We start from the raw sequence: 5,298 nt of genomic DNA on the forward strand, positions 1-5,298 counted from the left end.
AACATTGATGTATCTCAACGAATATTACAAGCCTGAAGAAGTTCTGCTGTGTTGTGGAGTTGCTAATGCTAACAGTTAGCTTCTACCAGCCGAGACACGTCTGCTCTCTTCTAAACACTAAACCTGGTCTGTCGCGGGCCAGAATGGGTAAATTCATAAATGCTAAATAGATAATGTGACGTGCAAATGTCACCAGCTTTTCTAATTTGAGAGTTTCCTCTGTATTTCCTGTTGGCAGCTAATGCAAGAAATACAAGACTATTTTCGCATTTCATCTATATTGTGTCTACCACTAGGGGGAAGTAGAGGAGAAGAAAACATTGTTGGGCAGAAAGAGAAGGCGTGAGAGAGTTCAGATGGATGCATGATTCTGCTACATATGACGCAGGTTTGAATAAAGCTCGGAAAAGGAAATCTTGCCTACTTGTGCCACTTTCTGATACAACTTCCAGCCATAACAATCTGCATGTTAAATTCTGGGTAACTTATCATGTTTCAAAGGAATCAAGTATAAATGGCTTCTGAGTAAACTGTATGCTTGTGCTGCTTGTGTTTTGGTCAACTAGAGTGGCCACAATGGCCTCATGTCTGGACTACTGTAGTAGCTGTGCCGGAACCTTAAAGACGTGGTAATGCCCCCCTCAGAGTCTTACTCCACCCACGTTATCAATTTTAAAAACTGCAACATTAGTAGGTGTTGCCTGGAGGACCGAGAGGGCGGAGCCGCGGCAGTGACGAAGACGATGGCTAACTAAACGATGCTAGCTCCTTTCACTTTGAGCAGTTATTAGAAGTGGAGGACGTTTCTCCCCCTCCTTACCCAGACACTCGAGAAGAAAGGGACCAAGCCTATTTGGAGGAGACAAGCGGACCTGAGCCTTATTGTTTTGAGCTTGTGAGTTGCCTGAAACTAGCGGAACCGACCCAACAGAACCAGCTCTGAATGGTAAGTAGCCGTTAGCCATAGCATTGGATTAGCTGCAGGGTTTGGCTCCACGGCCCTAGAGAGCTAGTATTCAGCATGTTTTAAAGATTTATCTGCTTCAACACACCTGGTTTTAATTAGCAACAAATAGCTGAGCTGCTTAACAGCTAATCTAACCTGTTAACGCAGGAAAACCACTGAAACTTGCTGGACTGCAGCTCTCCAGGAGCCCTGGGCTCAAGTTACAATCTGCTACATAGAAAGCTATGAAAATACCCCATGAGAAAATTATTCTGTAATGTGTTCAGCTCACTAAAACTGCCCTGATTTCATTATTTACGGATACTAGTTGCTTTCTTGGTTGTAGGTGATCTTCTGGTGTCTGCAGGTGGTCTCCTCTGGTGTCGTCAGGATCCGGAGCTTCTAGAAGAATGTGCCTTTCAATGACGCTTTCCCCCTTATTTGTTATATTAATTAAATGAATCTCAATTTATATATTTCCTGTTTTTGTTCATGTCCATAAATACTTAAACATGCTTGAAATTAAAATGAGCTTTTAACAGTGAGGTGCTAGTTTAATTCATCACAATAGAGCTAGTTAAACATGCAACAATGTGATAATTCAATTAATGTAATTTATAAATATCCATTAAAATATCAAAACTGGAATCAAAATGAGATATTTGGCAGCACAAAAAACTTGTCACACACAATATTTATTATAATAATTGTAGGCAGACAGGAGACAGAGCTGATGGAGGTTCTCAGTCATCGAAGGATGGCTGAAGGCTTTCCAGGAACAGGAGATGTGGTGTTGTCTCTTCTCTCTCTATTCTGCCAGATGAGCTGATAGGTTACAGGTGTGTGAGGACATCCTCATGCTATCATAACCAGATGACAGGAGTTATCAGGTGATCAGCCAGGCTAATGATGAGATGCAGAAAGAAAACAAATCCAGGACAGTGTACAATAATAACAATAATATGTGGTGTTGCTCACCTTATCTGCTCTTATAGAGTATTAACGTGTGCCTGCCTCATGGTGTAGAGTCCACATTTTGCTGAGTGTCCTGCAATAATGCAGGTTATTAGTTAATTTACGTTTGATAGCAAAGAACAAAATATTTAATGTAAAAGTTATTTACCAGGTGAATCAGCTCACACGTCACCACCAAGTGTCACAGGGCCAGAATCAGTAGCCTCCTTCACGATGTCATGATGTAATCACATACTTATTTAATTGTTAATATCTTAAAAATTCTGAAATGTTTTAATTTTTTTTTTACCTTGAACAGTTCACTGAGCTTGCACTGTCACTGAGGTGGAAGCTGGAATCAACAGCAGACACCTCACATCTTGGTCTTTTCAGGGGTGTGGACGCTGCTCTGGGACTTTCTGGAAGATGAATTTCCATCATGGTCCCTGTGTCACAAGACACACAGCGGCTGTGAACTCTATTCTGGCTGGCTATGTAAAAACAAAGAAGTAGCACATTTATAAATGTTTAAAAGAGCATAAAATCACGTGTAACAATAATCTGTAAAACAAATTAAAACTAGAAGGTAATAATAAAATGTTTAAATAGAAGATTATTAAAAATAATTCACCTTTGCTACGAGTAAAGCTTGGTTTATGGTTGACGCATTCACTTTCCGCACGGTGATGTGGCTCGTGGATGGAACGCGATTCACAACTCGCAGTGTTTATGGTTCGTGAGGCTTGTCTCTGCGGTGAGCCAATATTCTCCCAAACTAAACGGGGCAGCATGGAGCTCTACAGCATGCATCCATCACTACACCATAGTAGAAGTAGAAATTACTGTTTACAACATGGCATTCCAGCATTTTTAACAGCGTCCTCGTCTTTTCCGACAGTGCGAGCTATTTCTCTCCAAGAATTATTAACAACACGTTGATCACGATGATCTCTGAGAGCTGAATCATACAAATGTCTGTATTTACGAACCTCTGCCATAGTAGTTCTTGCCGGTCCGCCATGTTTTTCCGCGTCCGTCCGTCCGCGTGGTTAGAAATTTTCCGAGGTGCGCGTTGCGGAAATTTTGAGCCGTGCGGAGACGCGGTGGAGGGGCGTGGTTGTTAAAATGACGCAAAATGACGCAACTTTTCCGTGCGGAGCCGTGCGGAGCCGTGCGGACCTCGCGGACGCGTCAAGCATAAACCAACCTTAAGGCTTCACATCAGCCTGGACAAGTGCATTCTGACAGCCCGTGTCTTGGGTAGATTTAACCTGAAAAAAAAATAGAAGCACTTTGTTGTTGGAGTTTATGAAGTCAGATAATATACACAAGAAACATATAGGTGCTTTATAACATTCCTAGTGTGTGATCGTTATTCTAACATAAAAGTCAGTCACATATGATGTGAAGAGAGCCTGAAATGCGACCTCCTTAACAGAATTCCCCACGGAACCGGGTCACAAGCTGGATTTCATGCTGTAATGCTGTCTGTCAACTAGTGCTTCGTTAGTTAATCACTGTTGCAAAACTACCGACTGACACAAAAGCAACCCGAATTTTCTCCAAGCCATGTGGACCGTTTTGTCGGCCAGGGCTTCAAGATATGTTCCGATTCACCGCTGATTCTAACCTTACATCCCATTCCACATTTTGTGAACTTGACAAATCAGCCCGAAGGCAGCGCAGGCTGATATTAGCTAAATGGAGTGAACCACGTCTCTCAAACTTTGCATTTAGGAAGGGAATTGTCTTTAGAAGATGTTAAAACTTTTATTTAGATTACTCACCTCAGACTGGAGCCTGCCATGGTGGGGGAGCAGAGTCGGTGGGCTGCATCTAAATCGCGGAAGAGCCACAGTGGGCACAGCCTCCCTCTTCAAACGGAGACGTGCAGAATCGTGGGTAAACTGCTGGTTGCGAACTACAGCACCAGGCGGGAGCTGAATGTTTTCCAGACACCGATTGCACGCAACCACTGGCGCCTAATTTCTAAGTCCAGCGGAAAGGAGTGCAACCCCACAGAGCCACCGCAGCCATACTACACTACACCTTCTCACCATACTAACACGATATGGAGCACTAAACACGAACTGCTTTCCTAATATCACTAACAGCCAAACACTAACTAAACTACAATATCCAACAGCCAAACTAACACTAAATAAGTATGTATAACACTAAAAGCTATGCTAAAGACTAGGATATCCTAATGCTATATGCTAATGCTGAACTACGGCTAACCTCCTACACTCGCTTGCAAATCCAACTCCCAACTCGCCACAAGGCGTGGCCGAGACTCTCGTTGCTTTTATAACTTTGACACAGAGCTGCTACGTAGTACTCTACTGGTTTACGTAGTATCTTACTCTTTAGCCATTGGCTAAAATTTATTCAAAATGACTCCAATTCTATGTTTTAAGGTGAAGGTGGCGCTATACTGTGGTATTTAGGCAGACTTTTTCATTTTTAAAGAAAATGCACCAAAATGCTAAAATAATGAATACACACATTTAAAACACTATTAGACACTCATTTATACAGTTCATCAGCAAAAAAAGAGTTAATTTAGACGTTACTTGCTCTTTAAGTATTAATGTCAATGTCATTCTATGTAGTTTCATTTAGCTTTCCTGTACAATTTGATTAGTATATTCATAAATTTTAAAATTAACAACAATGACAAAATTCTGTTTAATTATTACCATTTCTATGTATGTATGTGTATAAAACAAGGGCGTGTGCACCCTTGTTGGAAACACAAGTGCGTGAATAAAGAATCGGCCAAGAAATGGTCCCTATCCATCTCACACACACACACACGCACGCACGCACGCACGCACACACACACACACACACACACACACACACACACACACACACACACGCACGCACGCACACACACACACACACACACACACACACACACATGCGCGTGCTTACTCTCCTCCATTTTGTCTCTCTTCCTATCCATGTTTGCAGAGTTGGAAATTTCTTAAATAATTCATGCTGTTAATAACCAGCTTGGTCTCCATGGCACAGGGCAGTGCTGTTCAAATATAGCTGAGCATGTTTGTCTGTGTGCACTTGTGATGGCACAGCAAAGAGAAAATGGAACTGTGTTTGAACAGTGAGGTGAAGGTGTACGTGAGAATGTGTATGTGATTGCAGCATGAGTTATCAAAGACTTGGCAGAATTGACTGATGCGATAGTTGAGGGTGGTTATTGGGAGGGCTACTGAGTCAACAGGAAGGAAATCACAGATTTCTTCCAACAATGAAAGAACTCAAGGTCACACTGTACTGTTTTAAGTAGCTGGAGCATCAGCGGTACAACATTCAGACAGGGCAATCAATGGAAATCTATGGAAAAACCCTCAGTGACTATGGTCCTAACGGGA

General features: G+C 42.1%; 1 long non-coding RNA gene across 1 annotated transcript; it reads right to left on the minus strand.

Moving 5' to 3' along the window:
• Positions 1-1,211: 1,211 nt before the first annotated feature.
• On the minus strand, positions 1,212-4,698 carry LOC139071627 (uncharacterized). The gene is made up of 3 exons (XR_011521477.1): positions 2,211-4,698; positions 2,070-2,127; positions 1,212-1,994 (listed from the first exon to the last, which is right to left on the minus strand). It is a non-coding gene; the product is annotated as an uncharacterized lncRNA (long non-coding RNA).
• Positions 4,699-5,298: the final 600 nt, after the last annotated feature.

Source organism: Nothobranchius furzeri, chromosome 9 (genome assembly GCF_043380555.1).
Source record: "Nothobranchius furzeri strain GRZ-AD chromosome 9, NfurGRZ-RIMD1, whole genome shotgun sequence".
Classification (NCBI taxonomy): Eukaryota; Metazoa; Chordata; class Actinopteri; order Cyprinodontiformes; family Nothobranchiidae; genus Nothobranchius; species Nothobranchius furzeri.